The 17,324-nt window shown below is 34.9% G+C and overlaps 2 long non-coding RNA genes across 15 annotated transcripts; both read right to left on the reverse strand.

Annotated features, from left to right (window-relative positions):
* Positions 1-475: 475 nt before the first annotated feature.
* LOC121788786 lies at positions 476-6,393 on the reverse strand. Of its 13 annotated transcripts, XR_006047923.1 has the most exons (14): positions 6,225-6,393; positions 5,219-5,642; positions 5,018-5,109; positions 4,810-4,929; positions 4,169-4,236; positions 3,885-3,935; positions 3,270-3,397; positions 3,014-3,090; positions 2,486-2,626; positions 1,559-1,661; positions 1,342-1,433; positions 1,134-1,253; positions 900-1,025; positions 476-759 (listed from the first exon to the last, which is right to left on the reverse strand). It is a non-coding gene; the product is annotated as an uncharacterized LOC121788786 (long non-coding RNA). The 13 variants fall into 13 exon arrangements; XR_006047927.1 differs by having other exon boundaries at positions 1,342-1,661; positions 5,547-5,642; XR_006047924.1 differs by having other exon boundaries at positions 1,342-1,661; positions 5,531-5,642.
* A 100-nt stretch (positions 6,394-6,493) lies between these two features.
* LOC121788787 lies at positions 6,494-16,665 on the reverse strand. 2 transcript variants are annotated; one of them, XR_006047935.1, is made up of 17 exons: positions 16,458-16,665; positions 16,259-16,364; positions 15,419-16,173; positions 14,706-14,789; positions 14,511-14,629; positions 14,243-14,366; positions 13,929-14,071; positions 12,999-13,094; positions 12,447-12,586; positions 11,562-11,629; positions 11,278-11,329; positions 11,011-11,094; positions 7,806-8,496; positions 7,676-7,732; positions 7,476-7,557; positions 6,855-7,006; positions 6,494-6,616 (listed from the first exon to the last, which is right to left on the reverse strand). It is a non-coding gene; the product is annotated as an uncharacterized LOC121788787 (long non-coding RNA). The 2 variants fall into 2 exon arrangements; XR_006047934.1 differs by having other exon boundaries at positions 7,676-8,496.
* Between the last annotated feature and the right edge of the window lie 659 nt (positions 16,666-17,324).

The following is a 17,324-nucleotide window of genomic DNA, read 5'->3' on the forward strand; positions in this document are numbered from 1 at the left end:
CATACTATTAAAACTAACAAAGAATACACATACTTCATTCACAAACACAAAATCACCGTTCATACGCCGTACACAAAACACAAACACTACATACACTAGGCGCATTACATACACTACAAAACACAAACACTACACGCGAAATACACAAACTGCACACACACACTATATACACTACATACATTACACATAATACATATATTATACACAATACACACAATGCACATTATATATTCAAAATAAAATTATACACTATGTGCATTACATTCTAGCATTTAATACACATTGTGCACAAAATAGAGACAATATACACTGCTCACATACATAAAATAAACATACTACACACTATTAAAAAAATTAACACACTTTACACACACTATAAACAAAATATGCATACTTCACGCACTGCACATACACTACACTACACACAAAATATACATACTTCATACACTACATACATCATTGCACCCACTAAACACACTACAAGAAATAAAAATTTCACTGCATATAGACGGCACATAGTATCCACAAAATACACACACACACACACACACACACACGAAATACATGAACTTCAAATGCAAAAACACAACACACACTGCATGCTAAGAAAACACATGCACTACACACATTATACATATACTACAAACACTACAAACACTATAAACAGATCCACACACTATACACCAAATACAAGCATTTCATTTGGTTTGAGAGTCCAATATAGGAAGCTAGTTGTTCTGTCCACTCCTTCCCAAGCTCCTGCAAGAAGAAACAAACTTCATTAAAGTCTGCAAGAAGACAACAAATATGATGAATAAATGTGGTGAGTGAAGCTGATTTGTTAAAGAAAAAAAATGTAAGAAGCCGCATAGTGACAATGGGCTAGAATGTTTCATTACCTAAATTGCAAACCAAGAACGATAGGACATGAACAAATAATTAATGCCCGAGTTCAGCATGAAAGGAGGGCATACATTCTTATTATCTCAACAGTTGTACATCATCTTCATTCAAAAATCCTGACACTAAAGAATCCGCATGACTTAATAGTGAACCAACATGCAATAATGTATTAGAATATAGGTATGTACTACTACTTGATTAATCAAGGGAAGAGTTAGAAGCAGGCATACATAAGTTCTTGCTAATTGTGGATACTCTGTCAGCTCTGAAGTAGAGAAAAGAATCCATCTGACAGTTTCTGATAGTCCTTCTGTATGAACCGAATGAACTTGTTGACAGATCCTTCTCATCTGAGATTGAAACAAATGTAATTAGTTGCTATATAATAGTAGCAAGTGGCATACCCTTACTAAAAACAGAAATTACTAAATCATTTACCGTGGCATACATCACGAACAAAGCAATGAAGGTTTGCAATCACTTTAATCAACAAAGACGTTCTTTGATGAGCATAAGAGGAACGAGGTACACTGCAAGGGGTTAATTCAAATAAAATGTGTCTATATACATTGATGATGACTTAGGGTGTTTAATGCAATAGTTGTAACTAACTGATTTGGCGAAATAAGAATTATCGAGGTGATGTATATAATACATAGTCTAATGGTGCATCCTCTTCAGAAACTAGAAGGTCAGACGAGCACCAGCCAGATACAAACTCTCCATGAGGGAATAGAAAGATTGGAGCTAAGGGTTCCCTGTATAGGTACACATTTTTTGGGTAAGAAAAAAAATCCAAAATTTCCATGAAAAAAGAAGATAAATTGAAAGAATTGATGTGTATGGTATGGCATACAAATGTCCGTTTACTCTTTAGACATGAAACGTCAAACAATATAAATATTTAACCATCATACATTGAGAAGCTGAAACTCTTCTTACTAATCATTTGTATTTGTTTGCAGTGACAAAAACCAAACGAGGAAATGATGTCACTTGAACAGTTCGTGGTACTTTCCAATTAGATGATTAAAATGACAAAAATATTTATACTGGTAACTTACAAACTCATTGTATGTGCTAAGTGACTTGTGAACATAGCAACAACAGTTTGGGAAGCCCTCATTATTCCATTTCACAAGATACCAGCACATTCAAAAAATTAGTTGGTTAGGTTTGAGTTCAGAAATTTGCTACTAGATCCACATGCACACTATACTTGCAAATGACATGCAAAATACAAATAAGATTGTCGACAGACAACATAATACTACCATTTAAGCTAAGATAAGCTCGGAGGTGATCGTCAAGTCTAAGGTATTGCAGGTGCTCAAACTCTCACCTTTTCATTAAAAAGTTACTTTCATAAAATTAATATCCATTTGTTAAAACCAGCAATTTGATAAAAAAATATCTTCAAGCACATCATTGGTGTGTTCAAATAGGCAAAGACATTTTCTAAGAAACTCAGATGTCATGTTCGAGTCTTTTCGACCTTCAATCATGAATAGCAAAGAAACCATGGCACGGAATCCATAGCACTCTAAAATTTTAAAATTAGTTGTACTGATGGAAAGCTTACAAAGTTTATCATGATGAATGACCGAAAATTTGAATCATCTGAGAAGACATCTGCCAAGCGCATTGCATTAAGTTCCAGTTGCCCCTTCGGGTAGCTTGCTGCGGAGGGAGCATTAAACATTTTTTTTAGCAATGCAAGAACCTATACAAAACAAATGCCCATGATACCACCAAGTAAGACAAAATGACAAAATGACAAATTGACAACTGCATATGTATTGGAGGCCGATATTGCAATGCTTATTGTATAGGAAATACGATAAACATTTGTTATAGACCGGATTGCGACTGAGTAATACTACAAACTAGGATTATAATAGGCAGTTAAGAAAAAGTTTGAAATGTCTCATATTTGGGTTTTCTCGATGTGTAAAATTTCTGCAGCACATTTAAGATTATTTTAGTTTCATTTTCAGTGTACAAAACTTGCTGGTTTTTCAATGTAATTGTAACAATTATAAATGCAATGAAACATGTATATCTATCAAAGTTATAACAGAAACTGCATGATGCTTCGATTTTAGAATACCTCGAGTCCAACAAACTTTGCTATATCCTGAGTTGCTGTGTTGCTGGCCACCTCATCCAGGTAGGATACACTTTCAGCTTCACAAAAGTGCAAAAGCAACAACGGAAAAAATCAGATTTACTTTAAGAAATAAGGGGCTGTTCACACAACCACACCAAGCACAAGCACATAAAATTTTTATGGTGTGCTAACTTCACCAGCAGTTGTAATATTCAAAGACATATATCCACTTATCTTAACTGGAAAGTGCACTCACAATAGATAAAGCTTTAGATTTTAGGTGGGAGATAGCATCCATGTATGAGGAAATATTGTTTGAGCCAGATAACTTTAAGTTCATGACGGCCTGACCAGAATAAGAACGCCTCCATTGCCACACAACTCCTGAATTAATAAACAGGTCACAGGGAAGAAACAAATAATAAAGAAACAAAAGGGGAAAAGGAAAAAAGAGAAAGTAATCAGGAATGAAGAAAGAATTCAGAGTGTTGAGGAACTTGACCAAACAAATCAAGTCAACAGATAAAATATACAGAAATCAGAGAGGCTAGAGTCCATACATTGAAATTAAATTATTTAGTGCACGGAAATTGTTTGCAAAATAAAGTAATGAAGGAAACATCCCCAATATGTAATTCAAATTATTAATTAGATTTTCCTACATGGGCCTATATAACTTATGCAGTCACCCTGCCACTGTAGATGCAACAAGCTACACCTTATATGATGAGAGTGGCTGCCAAGATGAGGGGTATCTCAATTTAGTTTAGTGTCGAAATAGTTCCGACATTCAATTTTGATTGATCGATTACATTGTTTTCTTTAAATATATACTGCCATCTTTCCTATCATCTTTACAAGATAGTCTTACCTTCGTACCTTCCTTTTATGCATTAAAACTCCTTTTTAGGACGCTTATTCCCTACAAAACAGTGTAAAATCATTTGCATATCATGTAAGACCCTGAACACATTAAGTGTTATTTAAACGTGATTTTTTATTTACATGATTTTCAAATCTTAAGTAAAAGGAAGTAAACGTTTTATATCATAAAAAAATCCTTCGTTTTCTTTTATCAAGTATAAGTTTTGTCTTACATCACTAGAATAGGTAATTACAACATCACAAGAAAAGATACATGAGATGATCTCTTACAGAAAAAATGTAGCGTTGGGCTACTCTTTTTTTCATCTGGGCTTAGAGTCCAATAAAGGAAGCTAGTCCTAAAGGTAATATAAAAAATGGTTAGTGATCAAATATATATGTGCTAAGGTAAATATCATTTCTACTAAGCCCCAAAAACAGATGCACTTAACATTTTATGGAAAAAGGTGTGAATGATATCCATAGGTTAAGCATGAGAGGTTTTACATGGACTAATTGTTTTTCATATGCAGCACGAACGATCCGGGACACAAACTGACTTATAAATAACCTACAAAGAAGATTGCCTATCTACAAAATGCACATAATGAATAAATGTGGTGAGTGAAGCAGGTTTATTAAAGAAAAAAAAGTGCAACTACAAGAAGCTGCATAGTGACTATGTGCTAGAATGTTTCAATTACCTAAATTGCAAACTAAGATAGGAAAAACAAATAATTAATGCATGAGTTCAGCATGAAAGGAGGGCAAACATTCTTATTATCTCAACAGTTGTACATCATCTTCATTCAAAAATCCTGACACTAAAGACTCCGCATGACTTAATAGTGAACCAACATGCAATAATGTATTAGAATATAGGTATGTACTACTACTTGATTAATCAAGGGAAGAGTTAGAAGCAGGCATACATAAGTTCTTGCTAATTGTGGATACTCTGTCAGCTCTGAAGTAGAGAAAAGAATCCATCTGACAGTTTCTGATAGTCCTTCTATATGAACCGAATGAATTTGTTGACAGATCCTTCCCATCTGGGATTGAAACAAATGTAATTAGTTACTAAATAGTAGTAGCAAGCGGCATACCCTGATTAAAAATGAAAATTACTAAATCATTTACCCAGGCATACATCAGGAATAAAGCAATGAAGGTTTGCAATCACTTTATTCAACAACGAAGTTCTCTGATGAGCATAAGAGGATCGAGGTACACTGCAAGGGGTAAATTCAAATTTAATGTATCTATATACATTGATGACTTAGGGTGTTTCAGACAATGCAATAGTTGTAATAAGAATTATCTAGGTGATGCATATAATACATAGTCTAATGGTGCATCCTCTTCAGAAACTAGAGGGTCAGACGTGCACCAGCCAGATACAAACTCTCCATGAGGGAATAGAAAGATTGCAGCTAAAGGTTCCCTCTAAATCAGGTTCAGTATGAGCAGCTGAAATCTTATTAAGTGCCCTCTCTATAAATGCTACAAAGTGCAGGATAAGATTGCAGTACTGTGACCACCCAATGACACGGTCCACAAACTGCTCCAATGCCTCAGTCCCAAAGAAAAACATATGAATGTCATAAAGCCATGGTCAGACTGAAATTCTCAATAATAACATTAACTGATAACCTAGGAAGGAACAAACTTTTGAATCTTCAGGCTTCCTCAAAGCATCTAAAACAGCTCGTAAAGCAATGCCCAGCATAAGGTGATATAACAAGTTGATGCTTAATGCCTGATCCTGAAGCAGAAGCATCCACAAAGGATAAACATTAGGCAAGCTGAATATTTTAGGTTGAAGAGTATTTTACAACACTATTTATCTGTGCTCATGTTTGTTCAATCAGGAACCCAGAATTTGTTGTATCAAACATAATCATCAAACGGACCAATAAAGATAACAAACTCAAAGAAAGTAGACTAATGTATAAAACTACATAATTGGCATATAATATAAGAGATGTTAAGTCAAATTAAATTGTTGAGGAACTTTACCAAACAAATCAAGTCAACAGATAAAATATACAGAAACCACATAATCCTGGACATTATGGTACAGGTATCTAGTTGAACATAGGTAATGATTGACAATTCAAGAAACGAAAATTGATTCGAGAATACAACCATTTTTATATATATGATTGAGAGTGCTATCAGTTAGCACATAGGTTACCAGAGGAACCGATCAAAATTACAAGTCATTTTATTAAGGAGTCCATAACAAGGAAGAAAATCCTCAGAGTAAAAGCATGTGAAAACCAAAAGGATCAAGATAAAGCGTAAACAGAGACCAAAAAAGTATAAGACAGCTACATCCAATCACCTCTATGGAAGTTTCTCTTCTCTCAGCTGTAACACCAGTCCCAATGTTAATGTAACCAAAAAACACACCATGAGAGAAAGTAGCACAGCTAAAAGTGATAATTTTCTTGCTGAGGTTGATCTAGAAGACCATGGAAAACCCACGAGGCAGATTGTATTGACGGCATAGCGCCACTGCATTGTGGGTTTGAGTAGATTAGCTCTCAAAAATACAGTCAAAACAATGTAAAAATAGAAAAAGTATCGAGTGACAAAGACCCTATTACTTGCCTAGGGAAGGGTAGGTGTATTGTGTTGGCTTCATGAAATTAGGAGTCCACTCTCATCTAGAGAACTTGGTGGTCTCTGTTGTAGTGGGATCAAAGAGGGAATTGCTAATCCAGAGCCTGCAATCTGAAAACAAAAGGACACAATTACAGTGATCATGAGTTCACGCAAATCACTTGGAATAGAAGTATTATCCACAACTACATAGACATGAGAAACCAGAAACCACACATAGGCATGAGGGAAGATGATTTTGGATGATGACATCCAGATAGCAATTTAACATTTGTCATGTTTTCAAGGAAACAGTCCTCTGTTCCTCATATGCAGGTTCAACAACTTAACAGGAAGATAACATTAATACCTCAATCTGTGGAGCAGAAGATTGAATAAGACCGGGTCGGTGATTAGTATTGGAACTATGGCCAACATCAGGTTCAGTATGAGCAACTGAAATAGCTTGTAAAGCAATGCCCAGCATAAGGTGAGTAACAAGTTGATGCTTAATGACTGATCCTGAAGCAGAAGCATTCACAAAGGATAAACATTAGGCAAGCTGAATATTTTAGAACAGGAAAACATTATAACTAACATAGTTAGGTTAGAGTAGGCTAATCAAGTAATCAAGTCAACAGATAAAATATACAGAAATCGGAGTAGGCTAGAGTCCATACATTGTAATTAATTATTTACTGCACGAAAATTGTTTGCAAAATAAAGTAATGAAGGAAACTTCCCCAATATGTGTAAGTCAAATAATTAATTAGATTTTCCTACATGGGCCTATATAATTTTTGCAGTCACCCTGCCACAGTAGATGCAACAAGCTGCACTTTATATGAGAGTGGCTGCCAGGATGGGGGAGAGGCAGCAACATCAAGGGGTATCTCAATTTAGTTTAGTGTCGAAATAATTCCACATTTCACCTCATGCATTCTTGGTGGTTGTGAAGATCAAACATCCTTATTTAAAAAATCAGGATTACCTTCAAATTGTCAAACTACATCCTTTAGAAGAGAAGAGGGTGTGACATCCATGAGGTCAACACTTAAATGCTTAAACAGAACCTGAAACCAAAGAGATATCAACAAAGAAAATTGTCCAAAATTTATGATTTGGAATCCAAAACAAAGATTAACCAGATATGTTTATACAAAATTACTTCAATCTTAAATTTGAGATTACCACTGCCCAACGGTGAGGAGGCCCATATGCAATGCTGTTTGAACAGGCTTTGAAAATCTAAAACAAACACATTTTGAGTTGAAATAAACTTGGACTCGCAAGTACATAAAAAATAAACCATGGATCGTACCTTTGAGGTAAAAGGATTAACAGGCATCCTGAGCCCCTTAAAAGCATTCAACAAATAATATACTTCCATGTGTCAGAAAAAATTTTGAATCAAGAAGATGAGATAATAATATTTATTGCAACATGAGGATTTCAGACAACCCAGCTCCAAGTTTATGAAGTAAACTCAAAAATAAAACAGACGAAAAGAAGAATCTATCACTCGTTCCCTTAGAACTTGATTTTTTCCAATAGTAATCTTCCCAAGCCAGCTTGCTAAATTTTCTGCAGTGATAGTTCTTCCACACTAGATTTTACAAGTTCTGTTTAAAACAGAACCTAGACATAGTACAAATACCAAGAATAAAAACCGGCTTTCCAAAATGAATAAAGTAAGTAGAAAAATCAAACCTTGCAGTTTACATAAATGGCTTGCACAATATCTCTGTTCAGAGAACAGAGATATTGCATCCAGAGAACTATTTAAGGTAAGGAATGTAGTGTCAAGCTAAATCTCTCCCTCTCCATAACTATATACAACGCAAACCAGATATCTAGTCCTGAGCTTCTGATGCTGGAGCCTGTTCCAAACATGGACGGATAGTATAAAATTCAAAATTTCAATAAACTCTTTAGCTTTAGCCTCAACATTTGCAGTGGACAAGTTATTTATAATAAAAAGATATCTAGTCCTGAGCTTCTGATGCTGAAGCCTGTTCCAAACATGGACGGAAGAGTCAGATACTAAAAGAGAATAACAAAACAACAGATTAGACAAACATCATAGGTAATAGAATAGAATATCAGAGACTATACACCGCAGATAATTCATATAATACCGGAACATATTCTAAGTAGGACATACCAACATACGGACAAGTACAACATAAAACTCCAAATTATCTTAGAAAATACTATGAATACCACATTTACCTTTGCCAAGATTGAGGACAGTAACAAATGCTCTTGCATATAAATCGCTTTTACCTTTGCAGATATTTGCATAATTCTATAATGACCATTTGATACCAGAAACAACATAATCATGGACATACATTTAACAGATATATTAAGAAGCCAGATTTGACAATCAATGGGGTTTATATATCAAAGAAACACAACTAAAGCACATATTTGTACACGGCATATGACACAGAAAAATAGAATATTATGTATGTGTTAATTATAAAGCTGCAAGGTAGCAAAAAAGTGGATTAGAAAAAGTAGAAACACGTCAAGCACAGTATAACTCACAAAAATATAATATATGTAACAGATAAATTATAAAGCTCGCCCTCAAGCAAGTTAGACAATTAAGCACACTCACAAGACATTAGATAATCCTCTACTTCAAGTCAGGCCAAATCGCACAAATCATTAGCGAAATTAGGTTGACCCCGAATTCTCTCGCGGGTAAGACTTTAGAACAACAACTGTACACGAACTAATTCCCTAAGAGCTAGGCATCCCAATGCTTCAATCTAAGTTCGAGTTATGTCTTGGGAGTCTCAAACCATCGTCGCTAATTCCTAAAGAGAAGTTCTTCCGGCTATTCTTTATTTTAAGCATATAAGATCTTTCTCCCAAACTCAAACAAAATTCATTGCTCACAAGTCAATATGATGCATAAATGAAAAGGTCTTATTCATTTGGATGTAATGGGGCTTTTGGTAAAGGTGTGATCATATATGGTTAAGTAGGTTACCACCATTATTAAAATGCTAGCACATCCATCAAAACATCCTTCACATCTCACTCAATGCATACAAAACTTTGATAGCTCACACCCCAAACTCGAGATTTTCTACCATCTAAACCAATTCATCTTATTCTTTTGAGCGTTCTTTAACCATTTCTAATTTTCGCTCAATATTTTTTTTTCTAGCATTGGCTTTTTTTACACATGAAAGGCTGCCTTTTTATTTTTACTTTTTTCCTGCCTTGCCTTTTTTTACACATGAAAGGCTGTTTTTTTCTTTTTTTTTCCGAACCTTGGCTTTTTTTAAACATGAAAGGCTGCCTTCTTATTTTTATTTTTTCGAGCCTTGGCTTTTTTTACACATGAAAGGCTGCCTTTTTCTTTTTTTTCGAGCCTTGGCTTTTTTTACACATGAAAGGCTGCCTTTTTCTTTTTTTTTCGAGCCTTGGCTTTTTTTAAACATGAAAGGCTGCCTTCTTATTTTTATTTTTTCGAGCCTTCGCTTTTTTTACACATGAAAGGCTGCCATTTTACTTTTTTTTTTTTGAGCCTTGGCTTTTTTTACACATCTCAGGAAAAATGAATATCACCAAATGAATGTTCCAGGACTTCCATCTTTTTCTTGCCACCATAAATACCCTCCCAAGAATGTGCTAGCACTTTAATTTTAGTGACTAGGGTAGAAAATACAGGCCAATGAATGGATATAATAGATAGGCTGATATAGTGACTTCAATATTTTTAACAAAGAAATTAGGCTTTGGGGGCTCAAACTGGCTCACTAGGGGTATATGCAGGGTTAGGCATGTGATAATTTGGATATGAGGCTTTTAGTCCTATTGCCCAAATCATTATTATGCACCAATATCAACAAGATTGCAACTCGTAAAGCTCTCATTCAGTCGATCGACCATATGGCTTTTTCAATTAATTTTTCAAAACCGGAATAGTTCTCTCTCCTTAGCTCAAGAAATCGGACACCAAAGAACACTATTGTCACTTTATCTGAAGCACGGGAAACCTAGCTCTCCAGAAGTTAGTAAGCAACAACAAGTTTGCAGACCAACCCTTGAGGGAAACGAAGTCTACACTAATAACCCATAAAAAAGTGTGTTAGTTACAATCAATATAGAGAAAATCTTGCATGCACACACAAATAGCAAGTGGTGAAAGTCTGTTCGTGGAAGCTTTTTGTTCTCATAACAAAGCAGTATAGTACTAGGGCACTTTCGGATATTTATGAAGCTAATATCCCTTGTTTATCTATTGGTGATGCGTCTGAATTCATTAAAAAATAGGGAGATGCACATATTAAAGAACCATGACAGGCAACCTTTCGGAAATTTACTCTCAATAATAACATGTCAGTTACAAAGAGAAAATAACATTTAAATTCTCTATAAAATTAACATTTCAGCCACAGATGAGAATAAATAGCAGCTAGGCTCTTATGTATAAGTAGGAAACATCACAAGTTGAGTATATACAAGTTTGAATAACACCCGAATAAGATGAGAAGTAAACTTACCAGAATCCTCAAAGACTAGGATTTGATGTAGAGTTACCAGAATCCTCGAATACGTACGGGAAAACTACTTTCTTGTAAAACTACCTGCTGACATACCAAAATGCTGAAAACAAACCTCTACCAGTATATCTTTAGCAGAACAAAAAAAAATTGTCAATTTAGATCATCTTCGAAACTTTGCGACATTCAATTTTGATTGATCAATTACATTGTTTTCTTTAAATATATAGTGCCATCTTTCCTGTCATCTTTACAAGATAGTCTTACCTTCCTACCTTCCTTTTCTGCATTAAAACTCCTTTTTTATGAAGCTTATTCCCTACAAAACAGTGTAAAATCATTTGCATATCATGTAAGACCCTGAGCAAATTAAGTGTTATTTAAACGTGGTTTTTATTTACATGATTTTCAAATCTTAAGCGAAAGGAAGGAAACGTTTTATATCATAAAAATATCTTTTGTTTTCTTTTATAAAGTGTAAGTTTTGTCTTACATCACTAGAAAAGGTAATTACAACATCACAAGAAAAGATACATGAGATGATCTCTTACGGAAAAAATGTAGCATTGGGCTACTCTTTTTTTCATCTGGGCCGAGAGTCCAATATACGAAGCTAGTCCTAAAGGTAATATAAAAAATGGTTAGTGATAAAAATATATATGTGCTAAGGTAAAGATCATTTCTATTAAGACCCCAAAAACAAAACAGATGCACTTAACATTTTATGGAAAAAGATGAATGATATCCATAGGTTAAGCATGAGAGGTTTTACATGGACTAAATGATCTTCAGATGCAGCACGAACGATCCGGGGCACAAAAAATGACTTATAAATAACCCACAAAGAAGATTACCTATCTACTAAATGCACATAATGAATAAATGTGTTGAGTGAAGCAGGTTTATTAAATAAAAAAAAGTGCAACTATAAGAAGCAGCATAATGACCATGTGCTAGAATGTTTCATTACCTAAATTGCAAACTAAGAAAGATAGGACAAACAAATAATTAATGCCCGATATCAGAATGGAAGGAAAGCATACATTGAAATTACCTCAGCAGTTGTACATTGTCCACATGCACACTATACTTGTAAATTACATGCAAAATACAAATAACATTGTCCACTTTTAAGCTAAGATAAGCTCGGAGGTGATCGACAAGTCTAGGTTATTGCAGGTGCTCAAACTCTCACCTTTTCATTTAAAAGTTACTTTCATAAAATTAACATCCATTTGTTAAAACCAGCAATTTGATCAAAATATCTCTTCAAGCACATCATTGGTGTGTTCAAATAGGCAAAGACATTTTCTAAGAAACTCAGATGTCATGCTTCGAGTCTTTTCGACCTTCAATCATGAATAGCAAAGAAACCATGGCATGGAATCCATAGCACTCTAAAATTTTAAAATTAGTTGTACTGATGGAAAGCTTACAAAGTTTATCATGATGAATGACAGAAAATTTGAATCATCTGACAAGACATCTGCCAAGCGCATTGCATTAAGTTCCAGTTGCCCCTCGGGTAGCTTGCCTCAGAGGGAGCATTAAACATTTTTTTTAGCAACGCAAGAACCTATACAAAACAAATGCCCATGATACCACCAAGTAAGACAAAATGACAAATTGACAACTGCATATGTATAGAAGGCAAAATCTTCTCAAAGTGCAGACATTGCAATGCTTATTGTATAGGAAATACTATAAACATTTGTTATAGACCGAACTGCGACTGGGCAATACTACAAACAAGAAAAAAAATTGAAATGTCAGATTTGGGTTTTCTCGTGTGTAAAATTTCTGCAGCACATTTAAGATAATTTTAGTTTCATTTTCAAAGTACAAAACTTGCTGGTTGTTCAATGTTATTGTAACAACAGGTCTAAAGGGTCTGGGAATTTTTTTTCTATTATAAATGCAATGACACATGTATCTCTCTGAGAGTTATGACCAAAACTGCATGATGCTTTCACTTTAGAAACCAATACCTTGAGTCCAACAGACTTTGCCACATCCTGAGTTGATGTTTTGCTGGCCACCTCTTCCAGGTAGGATACACTTTCAGCTTCACAAAGGTGCAACAGCTGCAGTAGAAAAAAATACATTTACTTCAAAGAAATAGGGGCCGGTTTACAAACCACACCAAGCACAAGCACATAAAAATTTTAAGGTGTGCTAACTTTACCAGCAGCAGTTGTATTATTCAAAGGCATAAATCCACTAATCTTAATTGGAAAGTGCACTCACAATAGATAAAGCTTTAGATTTTAGGTGAGAGATAGCAGCCATGTATGAGGAAATATTGTCTCAGCCCAATAATTTTAAGTTCATGACGGCCTAAACCAGAATAAGAACGACTACATTGCCACACTACTCCTGAATTAATAAACATGTCACAAGGAAGAAAATAAATAATAAAGAAACAAAAGGGGAAAAGGAAAAGAGAAAGTAAACAGGAATGAAGAAAGAATTCAGAAGTGTGAGATTTTAGTTCTCTAGTGGGATAAAGTTATAAATGCTATTAATAGAACTTGTAATATGCTAATTCACAGTACTAATCTAGCTTAAAAATAATTGACTGCCCAACATTGTATAATCATTCTCTAGTGTAACAATTACTTTATCCGTCCCCCAGTACTATAGCACAATTACTATGTCTGGTGTCCCCTAAAATTTAGCACTTTCCATTTTGGTTCATGAACACACTCTAGTTTATATTTCAAACTTCCAGTGACACATTTATCAAAAAATCATATTTTTTCACAACATAGTGGGACCCTCAATAATACCCTTTATCCACTTAAACCACATCGACCAAATGTGCTATACTATTGGGAGACAAGGAATTACATTCCCACGTATCAAACATCAACTTTTTCACCCAAGCTCAAATGTAACAAACAAATCCTAGGACATACATCAACATGCATCAGATAAAGCTGCAGCCACATAAGCAAATCAAGCTGATTATGGAATCTCTTACTATCTCACTTGGACAGAAATAAATGAAGTCCCTGGAGCAGAAACATGTATACAAAATAGAAATTCCAGCTCAAGTTCCCTGGAGCAGAAACATGTATTCACCACATTTGACATTTTAAAGAAATGTCAATGCTTTCAGTCAGTGAAAACTCTAATCAGATGAAAGGATAAAATCTTGTTATTCACAATGCATTCCGGGAACAACTTTTGCTGACACAAGGACTGTAGAAATTGAAGAGAAGAATCATACTCTGGCAGAGGTGATTCAAGGTCTCTTCAGTAGTAGGGAAAGCACTTCCAAATGAATCGTTGGTCTGCAGAAACTTGACATCTACACAAACAGCAGCAAATTCTGCCTCTATGAATATGTCCACCTGCCACCAACTCCACTTACTCAGCCACAACATTACTTGATAACACTTTGAAATAACAACAATCAAGATGATGGAGTAGGAAGATTTATACCATTAAACAAGTAATTTAATGTTCTTAGTTTTCACCAAATCCCGGATTGCTACCTTGTAATATGCAGTCAATGCTTGAGCAACCTCTTGGTAGTGTGGAGAAACAATTTTATAATACAAGCTACCAGAGCCGAATGAAGAAGAACCATGCCATTGGGTATGGTGTGAGATTCCTGGATACGAAGTAGTAAGTACATATCTACAAACAACATAGTAAAGATCTAAAATTTCAAGGAAATGAATACTGACATCTCTGTATGGACCAAGTAGAACTAGCAGATAGAAGACCAGGTCAATCAGTTGTTCTAATATCTTCACATCATCAAGCAATATCTGAAGAAAACATATGATGATATATGAATTAAGGGGGATACAAAGGATGTATACAAATATAACCATATCATGACACACGTAACAAGTATGATGCCAAAAGTTGAGAATGTCAATAATTTTCAAGTACAATAAACAACAAATATAAATTAAGAAAGAGCTAGGATCAATGTGAAGATAAGGAGCTGTGAATCATAGTTATTAAAGGTTAAAGACCAAAAGGGCACTGGAGAGGTGGAACTAAAATACCTACACAACATTAAGTAGTGCATTTTATTGGTGAGTTTATGAGCTTAGGAAGTTGTGGTTTATGCAAAAACATTAGCAACTGCACATACCTAAAACTAGAGGAAATTAAGCAGAAAGGTTGTCAGGATAACTAGAAAAAAACTTGTTAAGATACTTTTAAACTTCCATTTTACAATAGTTTCCTAAAGCAAAAAGAAGGAAAGTGAAAACAAAGATACTATTACATGATGCAGTGGAAAAAACCACTATAAGAGAATACATGTCGCTAGTAAAGTAACCAAGTCAAAATAAAAAATTCTTTCAATCCGTGTATGTTTGCCATCTTGCATCAATCAGCACACAAATCCAATTATAAGTGTAATATAGGGCTTTTGAAAACTAACAAAAATTAGACCAGTGTCGTCTGCTTGATACGATGATAGATAATACAGTTTGACTTCCGATAACCTGTTCAATTTTGGGCACCCGAGAGGTAAGATGAAACATGGAATGCAAGAGAAGAATTCCACATAGCAAATATGTGCATTCCGAAGTATAAATACCAATAACAATATCTGTAACATAAACAGCAACTTTTAGAACAACCCTATTAATTTCTACGAGTACATCCCTAATACAAGCAGCCAAGAAATTGAAGATTTAACCTCCGTAGAGTTCCCAACAAACTACAGTTCCAGCATCACACAACTGTTTCACCATCAAAATCGAGAGAGAAATAGAGTCAGTCAGTGGGCCTAGCTTGCAAAATGGCTGAGACCAAATTCTAAGAGAAATGCTCAAAGGAATAACACCAATCTACAAATAAACAAGCGATGACCTTCTCTTTCAACCCAAGAATGTTTGGACATCACAATAAGTTTAATAGCTTCACAAATCAAGATGAGAGCCCATATATCATGACCCAGATCTAACTCCCTAACATATCTAGCCAAACAAGAAGATAAAATTTATAAACTGGAAAATTAATGGAAACAACTTAGTTAGGCCGAGAAGTCCACGGCAGTCCACCGCTGCAACGACTGCTTGGTGGATTCTGGAGAGCCGCTCGGAGAGAGAATCGGTGGCACCGAAATCAGACGGTGAGTCCGTGAGGAGGTCTACGGTGACGTGTATCCCGCCTCGTCGATTTAAATAAACACTGACATGCAACAAAGACAGTGAAATTCCAAAAAGGAACACAAAATAGCAGGAAAATACAAATAAACAAGGGAAAAGGACAATACCTACACCTAATCACCTACACCCATTTTTTGTTGCTTAATTTGCACGCATTATCACAAACTACAACTTCGCCCCCAACACTACCACTCAGTAACGCGCCGCTGGGAACTAAACCAGTTTCGCAAACCCATGTCAAACTCCATTTCCACAAAACTAAAATAAACATACAACTAAAAGCAAATTCAGCGAGAAAAAAGTTACCGGAGATTGCTTCGACGTCGGCGGCGCCTGGAGCCACGATGAGCAGCCGGAATCGGAGGCGTCGTCGCAGCCGGAAAAATCGAGACTAGACAGTGAGGCGGTTAATGGGAGTGATGCTTTTTTTCTAACGGGAATTCTAATTTGGGGGAATTCAAATCGAAAAAGAATTTTAGATAGAAAGGGTAATTTATTTGGGCCGGGATTAATTCCTTGATGCGTGTGTTGAAGGGAACGAATATTTCTATAAAAAAACAGCACAATATGTTGTGCATTAAACGCAGAGGAAATGGAGTAAAACGCAAACATACAAGTTATCTTCATTTTCAAACCATTTTCCCTTTTATTATGGTTTAGGCAAATATTAATACAAATTGCATTCCAACCCCATGGCCCACCATACAGCACAACCTCTTTCATACTCCGTATAGTACAGGTATCATATTTTACAAAAGTTGGTTTTTTTTATTTTTATCACTAATTATTTAAAACTGATTTGTTTTTTATATATTTATAAAATATATTATAAAAATAATTTTTTTAATTTTTATGTTGAATACTCCCCCGTTCCGCGGTAGTTGAGTCATTTCTTTTTCTGCACTCGTTTTAGAAAAATGATAATAAATAGTTAAAGTAGAAAAATAGTAAAGTAAGTGAAAGCATAATGTAGATAAGACTCTTCTATACATTATACTCTCTCTTACTTTATTTTTTCTCCACTTTAACTTTTTATTATTATTTTCTCAAAACGAATGCAGAAAATGAAATAACTCAACTACCGTGGAACGGATGGAGTACTTCTTTATACAATACTTCTTTTATAATAGTAATATTTAAGATATAATAGTAGTAATACGTACTTAGTTTTAT

Source organism: Salvia splendens, unplaced genomic scaffold (assembly GCF_004379255.2).
Source record: "Salvia splendens isolate huo1 unplaced genomic scaffold, SspV2 ctg1144, whole genome shotgun sequence".
Classification (NCBI taxonomy): domain Eukaryota; kingdom Viridiplantae; phylum Streptophyta; class Magnoliopsida; order Lamiales; family Lamiaceae; genus Salvia; species Salvia splendens.